The sequence below is a fragment of the Ursus americanus genome, chromosome 14 (genome assembly GCF_024610735.1).
Source record: "Ursus americanus isolate L20-20 chromosome 14, mUrsAme1.1.p, whole genome shotgun sequence".
Classification (NCBI taxonomy): Eukaryota; Metazoa; Chordata; class Mammalia; order Carnivora; family Ursidae; genus Ursus; species Ursus americanus.
In genome coordinates, this window is record NC_142140.1 from 4,367,118 (window position 1) to 4,376,199 (window position 9,082).

Consider the following 9,082-nt stretch of genomic DNA (forward strand, 5'->3'; position numbering starts at 1 on the left):
AGACCTGGAAACAACCTAAATGTCCATCAACAGATGAATGGATAAAGACAACGTGACACACACACACACACACACACACACGAATACTATTTAGTCATAAAGAAGAATGAAACCCTGCCATTTGTGACCACACGGGTGCACACGTAAGGGCGGTATGCTGAGACAAATAAGTCAGACAGAAGAGAAAGACAAATAGTGCATGATCTCGCTTATATGTGGAATCTAAAATAAAACAAAACAAAATAAAATAAAACAAAATAAAATGAAAAACCCTAACCAAACTCACTGAAAAGAGCTCATACTTATGGTTACCAGAGGCAGGGGCTGGGGGAAGGAGGAACTGGACGAAGACGGTCCAAAGGTCCGCAGTTCCAGTTATAAGAGAAATCAGCAGGGCATGTAACGCACGGCGTGGGGACTCTAGTTGACCCGGCTGTGTGCTGTGCTTGAAAGGTGCTAGGAGAGTAAATCCTAAAGCTGCCCACAAGGAAACATACTCTTTCTTTCGTTCTTTCTGTGACTCTACGAGGTGACGGATGTTAAGCAAACTTAGGGTGGTCATTTCGTAATACACGTCAGTCAAGTTAGTATGCTTTATGCCTTAAAGCTGTACAGCGTGTTCACTGGAGCTAAAACTGGGAGGGAAATGCGGATTTGGGGTCTGGCTCTGCCACAGCCTTGCTAGGTGAGCTTCCGCAAATCCCTACCCCTCTCAGTTTGGGGGGGCTGGGGTTTTCTGTGTAATGAGATGCTGGACCAGAATGGTCTCTGTCCTCCTATATCTCCTTGTATTTAAGTGAGAGAAAATCAACTCAAATGAACACAAATTGGTCTCAATGGTTCAAAAAGAATTTATGGATCCTCGTAATTGAACAACAACAGCAACAAAATCCAAGGCTAATTCGGATTTTAGGTCCAGCTGGTTCCAGGCAATTAAAAGAAAATGTCACCAAGAGTCTCTCTCTTTCTTCCTTTCTCAGCTCTTCTTTCCTAGATAATGGCTTTGTGCGTAAGCTCTCCCCTTGAGATGGCAAACCCAGCCCCAGCAACTCCAGGCTGATATCCTACCCTGATGCAGCCCTCAAGGAAAGTGACAGCTTTTTTCCTGAACACTTAACTAAGTCCTCTGATAGCCCACACGACAGCTAGGTGAAAACCACAAAAAAAAAAAAAAAAAAAAAAAAAAAGAGCAGGCACAGTCCTACACCAGGCAAGGGGCTTAACAAGAAAAACGTAGCAACAAATTTTGCCTTCCACTCACCTCAGCTGAGTGCATTTGCCCAGTGCACAACCTGGACAACTCTCCACAGCAGCCCTGGCCAAGCAAATGGCCTGGGAAGTTTCTCATTGGCCAGGCTTGGGTCACATGCCCATCCTTGAACCAATCACTGTGGCTGGAAGGATGTGATATTCTCACTGGCTGGACCTAGGTCTCAAAGGCCCCTTTGAAGCTAGAAGTGAAGTGAGAGCTATTAAACCACCGTGGCCTGAGAGAGAATCTGATTCCGGGGAGGAAAACAGGGGGCGAGTGGAGGGGACTGTAGTCAGAAGCGGGTTCTGGGAAGGCAGAGCTAACTGAGGTCCTCGAGTCCTTGAGGAAATGAGGCCGGAGAACTGGGCAGGGATGTTGCCCCAAGCTGGTGAGGGAGCCGGAACAGCTCAGTGAATGTTTATCAACTGAAGCAGTGAGAGTCAGGACTTACAGGAGCTGCCCGGGACCCGGCCATGCTGTTTCCCTCATCCTTGAGGTCGGGCGCCCCAGCTCCCCACTTTGATCCTCACCCACCCCATCTCTCCCCACTGCAGACCCTGGTTTCCTGTATAACTGCTTCTGTCTCTCTGGGCTAAGTGAAGCCTGGCCCTGGGGACACTCCTGACAGCTTCGCAGGCCCCCGCCTCTCACATGTCCCCAGCTCCCATCCACCTGGCCTTGGCCACGCCTACGTGGCTGAGCTGCAAGGACAGCAGACGGAGGAGGAGCGCGCCCTAGGCCCTGAGAGCGGTAAGTGGGCCCGGGCACCATGAGCAGGCCCACGGAGTGGGAAGGCCCTGCGGGTGGCTCCCGGGAAGGAGCTGCCAGCACTGTTCAGAGATGGGTAGCTGCCTGGAGTAACCACCCACCCTCTATCACCAAGACGTGTGCAAGTGCGGGAGCATGCTGCAGAAGTGACTTTGGAGACGTCTGAGCTTGATGGGTCGGCCGCGCATCACCTGGGGGCACTGGCTTGAATGCCGATTCCTGGGCCCTGCCCCAGAGATGTTGGCTCATCGGGGCTGTGAGGGGGCTGGGAATCTGCATTTATCAAGCAGCTCAGGAAAGTCCCATGGGAACCATGGCCCGGGAACATCTGGGAGTTTTTCCCAACCCCGAGGTTCTGGGAAACCATCTGTGCCCGGAGGTCAGGACCAGCCAGCGTTACCCAAGAGCTGTTCGGCCTTCCCCTTAAGGTGGGGCTCCCCGGGAAATCATGAGGAAGGCACACTGTGCAAGGAAGACTGTCTGAGCCTGGGGACGGACCTGAGGGGCAACAGAGAAGCCTGGGTGGGTGCAGTGAGGGTGAGTTCCCTTAGTCCAGTGTTAGCAACTGGGGCGGGGTGGGGGCTATTGGTGTGTGGGGGCCACAGAGCTCATGAGGCCTCTCGTGCCTTCTGGGGACACACGTTCTAAATGTCAAGCCTGAGTGATGCAGAGGGAGATACTGGCTCCAGGTGGGAGGGCGGCCTTGAAATCAAGTTCACAGGCTGAGCGCCTACATGGCGGGGGGTGGGGTCCCAGCCTCCGGCGGGCTCAGCAGTGGGCCGGCACTCAGGACAGGGCATGGAAGGAGGCAGCAAGCGCACTCGACGGGGGCGGACGGGGCAGGTGTTTTTAAGCGGGGAATGGCAAGACCCGAGGTGGGGTTTGGAGGCGTTGGCGCGGATGTGGAAGGGGCCAAGGAGCGGAGCGTCGTGAGGGGCTGACTGTGTCTGAAGGCTGAAAGGCAGGCAGTAAAGGCGGAACTGGCGGGGACGCACAATTGTGAGCGCTGTCAGGGCCGGGGAAGGCTCAGCTGCAGCGCAGGCCTGAGACTCCCCCTCTTGGATGCAGACCTTTGTATTCACTGCAGGTCGGCAAACAGCTACTAAACGTCTGCCGCGTCGGGACCGTCCACGCCTTTACCCAGGATGGCCAATGACCGACTTGCAGGCAGCCTGACATGCCACTGCAGGAAATGTTTTGGTCCAGAGGACGTATGCCTGTCCTCTGACCCTGCCTGGACCCTGAGAGCGCGAGCTGTCCTTAGGGATGTGAGACCACTCTGCCCGTCGAACTAGGAGAAGATCCAGATGCGTGAAGGAATCGCTCTGCAGCGAGATCTCGGGCGAGCTGGCTACACCCAGCTCAGGCACGACGCGGCTCGAGGCGGCTGTCCCAGGCAGGCCTTGTCGCGCGGAGGGCGTCACCCACAGGCTGGCAGTCTGGTGGGGCCTTGCCGCAGAGCACTTTAGAGAGATCATCCAACTTGCCCCTCACTTAACAGAGAAAAGGGGACCAGAGAGGCCAGGAGACCGTCCGAGGCCACACGTCAGCAGCTGGCAAACCCAGAACGGGAACGGGGCCTTCGTACTCTGAACCAGTGACTTCGCAATGGGCCACAGACGCCCAGCACGGAGCAGGCTTTTCTAACCGGTCCCGCTGCCTTAGACCCAGCCTTGGGTCCTTTACAACAGGTGTCCAGCGGACCTCTCTCAGGTGTGCGTCGTTGCCTCCAGAGATGGAAATCCTGTGCCATCCCTGCGTGACGCCAAAAGCACTCCTTTCAAATGGCTTCCCAGTGCCGGGCCCAGGGAAACTCTGGATTTTAAGAAACCTTTCTCTGCTCACTTTCACCTCAACCTTCTCCTCCCACCCCAAACCCATACAAAAGCTTAGGTACCAGGTACGAGCGTTTCCTACATCCTTGGGGAAGAGATGCAGATCCTCCCCCACGCCAGGTCACCCTCAGGGCACGAGAGGCAGTGGGTTAGGACCGGGTGGGGCCACCCCAAGCAGGGAAGCAGGAAGGAAGGCAAGGCTCTGGTAGTGACCTTCAGCGCCAGGCACCTTGCGTCACGTTCCCTTGGATAGTAATGACAAGAGTTACTCCACAAACCCCTTGGAATTGGATGCAAAATTGGGTGGGCCTGTGCCCTGGGGTTAGGGGTGGGGGCTCCAAGATTTTAGATTTTAAAGTCAGATACTTGAAATACTCTGTGACTCTAAAAGGCACGGAGTCACTGGTTGGCGTTTTCACGTGGCCATCTGCCGAGCACTTTTCACGCTCTGTGTATGCGGGTGTGGGTTAGAGTGCGTCTCAGGGCCAGCCTCTGAGCAAATCCGAACTTGGCCATGTGTTCATTGTGCGACCTTGGGCATGTGGTGTTGCCTTGAAAATGCTCCAAAAGGGTGAGCTGTTGGTACCATCTCACTCCTTTTTAAGAGCCCAATGCCTGACGTGCTACGGGCTGCAAGGAACACAGCATCCCCCCAGGAGTGGCTGGAATGAGAAGCTCAGATGCCGCTTCAGAGCTGGCTCTGCATTTCAAGGATGTCCTCAAGGACTCAGTTTCCTTCCGTCTTCGTGCTCTGCATCTCTTTCTTTTTTAAGATTTTATTGATTTATTTGACAGAGAGAGCACAAGCAGGGGGAGCGGCAGAGGGAGAAGCAGGCTCCCCACTGAGCAGGGAGCCCGATGTGGGACTCGATCCCAGGACTCTGGGATCATAACCTGAGCTGAAGGCAGACACTTCACCGACTGAGCCACCGGGCGTGCCGTGCTCTGCATCTCATTAGTAAGGTGACACACATATGGGCGGGAGGGCCCAGCAGACGCCACTGGCACCAGATGACACGTGCAAGAGTCCTCAGTGCTCAGGGCCCGAGAGCAGAGGGGCCAGGAGCATTGGAGAAGGTAGAAATGACCTCTCAGCAGAATGAATCATTGAGCCCACTCCTTCAGCACCCATGCGTGGATGGAAGGTCTCATCTAGGATGGAGAACACTTTCCTGCCCTTGACTTTGGACTTGAGCATGTGACTTATTTGGCCAGTAGAAGGGAGCAGAAGTGATCATGTGCCAATTCTGGGCTTGGACCATAAGGGACCTTGTGTGCTTTCTTTCATCTGCCTGCTTGTGTCTTTGCGGCCACCATGAGAACAGGTCCAGCTAGCCCACTAGTCCAGGGAGAATGAGAGTCACAAGAGGCAGAGTTGTCCCGGCCGCCCCACGGTACAAGCAGAGCCACCCTAGCCACTGTGGTCTGAGGCAGACCACCCTGCAGAACCCAGCCCAGCCTGAACACCAGCAGACCCACGGATCCATGAGAATAAATGACTCTTGTTTCAAGCCACCAAGTTTTGGGGTGGTTTGTTACCTGGCATTTTCCGGCATCTCTGACCGATGCCTAGATAGATGGCTGTTCGGAGAGCCTAGCAATCCCCTTACCTGTCTGCCTGGCTCCCCTCTACCTGAACCCCCTTCCTATTGTGAACCCATCCCCTCACCAATGGAGTCTGGGGGGAAGGAAGAGCCCACCTCCCGTCTGGAAAGCCGAAGGGCAAGATACTCCCTTTCTTTCCTTCCTGGCAGCCCAGATCACAGGCCCCTGAGCCATGGGACTTGGAATATTTTATGACAGGTGCAAAAATGCAGGGGCAATGGAGCAATGACTCGTGGAGGTGGTGGTGGCCACGATGGTCCAGCAGCGGCCAAGATCCAGTTCCCATCAGCATTCCCAGCTCATGCCCTCGGAGGTACCCTTTCCACCCGTCCTCTCCTGGCTCTTACCTGTGTTTCTGAGCCTCCTCCTTCTGCCTTTCTGAAGATTCCATGAGCCACCTGTCATCCTGCCTATGAATTCTTTTTTCCTCCCAGGATGGCCAGGCTTGGCCTCATTGCATGCACGCCTGAGCCCTGTGGGTGTACATGGGAAATGGGTTACTCACTCTCTCTGTGCCTCAGCTTCCTTCCATGACATGCAGGCACAATAATAACAGTACCTCTCTCATAGGACTGAACCCAAGCACTCCGTGCAGAGAGCAGGCGCCCATATGCTAGCTGTCATTCTCACACATACTCTAGCTTCCAGAGAGCTCAAGAGAAAAAAAAATTAGGATTCTCGAAGCCACATATGTCTTTGCCTCCTTTAACGTTATCTCAGGGGCGCCTGGCTGGCTCAGACCATGGAGCATGTGACTCTTGATATCGGGGTCATGAGTTCGAGCCCCACCTTCGGTGTAGAGATTACTAAAGAAAAAAAAACTTACCCCAGAGCCCCAAAGGGCCACACCCACCTGTCAAGGGTGCTGGAAGTGAGGGTGGTGACGATGACAGTGATGCTAGCTAACACCTGTACGTGTGTTTCTACTGCCAGGCCCTTTTCTAAGTGCTTGACACATTTTATCTCATCTAATTCTCGTAACCACAGCGCGAGGAAGGAACTGTCATTTCCCCACGTTACAGAGGAGAACAGTAAGCAAGGCACAGAGAGGTGACGTGACTTGCTCAAGGTCACATGAACCATAAGCTGCGGCACAGCAGTCTGGCCCCAGAGTCACGCTGGCAGGATAAAGCCGTGGAGACAGCGGTAGGCGCTCCGTAGTGGTTGCTTGTGTGCAGAGCGGCTGAGACGGGGCTCCTTCCCCCTGCACTGGCCTCCATGCCCACTAGGAGCAGAAGACTGGCAGCCCCGGCTCAGTCATTGGCCTTGGGGCCCCGGAGATTCGGGCCTATGGTCAGAGCTAGCCAGGAGAACCAGTCCCTGGCACGGGGCTGTGGTGCCGGCAGGGGCTGTTCCTGCACCACACGGCTGCTGCCGGTGTGGGGGGCCGGCCTCACTCCAGGGGCAGGAATGCAGCCTCTCCACCACAGCCTCCAAGGGAAGGCACCCACCTGCCCCTGAGCCCCTGGGCCTGGCTGTGCTGCCATCTGCCCTCTAGACACTGGGCTTTGTGCCAGGGAGCAGCTGGCAGCCAGCTATGACCAGTGGGGCCGAGGTCACTAGCCTGGGGCCTCACAGCTACTCGGTGGCAGAGTCAGGATTTGAACCCACATCTGCCAGCTCCAAAGCCTCCGTGGCTGTAACCAAAAGGAGCATGTGGCATCTGTTAGGCTCACATCCGGCCAGCAGTGGCTTGTTTTTGTGTCCTTTTATAACAAACAATAAAAACCCCAATCACTGACATTTATGAAGTGTTAGTTACCGAGAGCCAGGCCCTTACATGGGTGACATCATAGAATCCCCTCAGTTGCCCTCAAAAGGCCAGACCATTCTCAGCCCGGTTTCCAGAGGGCAAAACTGAGGCACAGGGAGGTGAAGTGACACGGTGGCCGTTTGCTTTCCTCACCTGCCTAGCGTTCTCTGCCCCTTTCCTGGGAGGAACACCCCAATGTCCCTGTCCGGAACCTTCCGGCTCTCAGCGTTGGCAGTCAGGTCAAGACTGTCTGTCAGGGTGCCCTGCTCCCCTCAGACTAAGGGGCGCATGATGCAGGCTTGGCCAGTGGGGTACCCTTCCCCTGGGACTTTGGCTCTTGAATCCTGTGATGTGTCTTCACCTTGAAGACCGCGTCTGCCGGTCCTTGCTCCTCTCCTCCCCTTATCTGAGCCCTGTGGATTTTGAGACTTTGACTCCAAGCGTGACCTCCTAGGCTCCCAATAAGGCCCCCGTATCTTTGGCAGAAGTCAGCTGAGCTCGTCTCTATTGCTTGCAAGCCCGAGTCCTCGCCAGGACAGGCAAGATCCCGAAGTTCACACGGGCGACAAGGGCTCGAACCACTCTTAGCCACTGCTTGAGGTTGGACCTCTCAGGTGAAAGAGGAACAAACAATTCTGGGGCCCAGGGACCCTGCCCAAAGTGGCTGTGAAAATTCCATTCTCTGCCACAATAAAACCGCAGGGTTTGTAAAAGGGTAACGTCTTAAACTGCAGGAGTTGGTTTTCACTGTCCTCAACCTTCAGCCTTCACAAACTCCACAGACCAGATCCTGGTACCCCAAAAGATATACGCACCCCAGTTTGAGATACTCACCTGAAGGACACTTGGCTCCTTGTTGCACCCTAGGCCTTTGCTCAGAGCCCCCCGCCCCCACCCCTGCTCTGGAAGTTGCTGGCACAGTCTGAGCCCGCAGGACTCCCTCCAGGCTTCAGGGTGGCTGCCGTCCAGCCTGACAGCACTTCTCCGAACCCAGCAGATCTGCTTGCCCAGTCTTCCCCAGCTCTGGGCATTCTCACCCTGACTCCACAATTTCATCATATCCACATCCCTCCTTTTCTTAATATTTTGTGTTAAACTGACACACATTCATTCTTTACTTAAAGCCACTGAAACCTTGAGAAGACTTCATTCGTCTCCCTGCTGGAAAGGACACGGGTATCACTGTGCGTAAACAGAGTACAACAATACCCAGAAAACTAAGTGCGTTACGGTCCAGCCCCACACTGCAGCCTGCCCCGGGTGCCACGTCGGCCGGGGGGCCCACAGGGGGCAGCGAGGTGACAAAGACGCCCAGCACTGCACTGAGCCTTCCTCCCTGGTCGGGATCAGAAAGATGGGTCCAAAGGGAATCAGAAAGAATCACTTTCTCCACGTGGGAGCTGATGTGACTGCGGGCCAGGTCGTGTAACCCAACCTTCACATTTCAGAAAACACGGCTCCTTGGGGTACACTGAGAACAGAGAGGCAGGGTCTCGTCCAAGGTCACACAACGTTTCAGAGGCAGGGACTGGAAGGGGGCTGTCCCCACCTACATCCTTGTTCTTTCTGTGGCGCCCTGCTTTCCCCTTCAAAACACTGCAGATGCTCCCAGAGCTCCTGATGATCTGGGACCACGTTTTCATCTCCAGTGGGCACTCCCCTCCCATCTGTTGGTGTGGGGCCCTCGTCCTCACCCCTCCCCCAGCTCCACGGCACCAGTTGGTGTGGGCTCTACAAACGCAAACTCGTTTAAATGCCAGCTGGAGCAACACGGAGCTAGAAAGGCAAACAGGTGACAAAAATAGAAGCGACAATCACAGTATCCTAGACTGTCAGCGGGCGTTTCCAGGTCCTCTTAACCCTTCCAGG

General features: G+C 55.0%; 1 long non-coding RNA gene across 1 annotated transcript; it reads left to right on the plus strand.

The window, feature by feature from the left end:
- The first annotated feature begins 1,389 nt into the window (after positions 1-1,389).
- Positions 1,390-5,370, plus strand: LOC148108900 (uncharacterized). The gene is made up of 2 exons (XR_015726589.1): positions 1,390-2,002; positions 3,108-5,370. It is a non-coding gene; the product is annotated as an uncharacterized LOC148108900 (long non-coding RNA).
- The last annotated feature ends 3,712 nt before the right edge of the window (positions 5,371-9,082 follow it).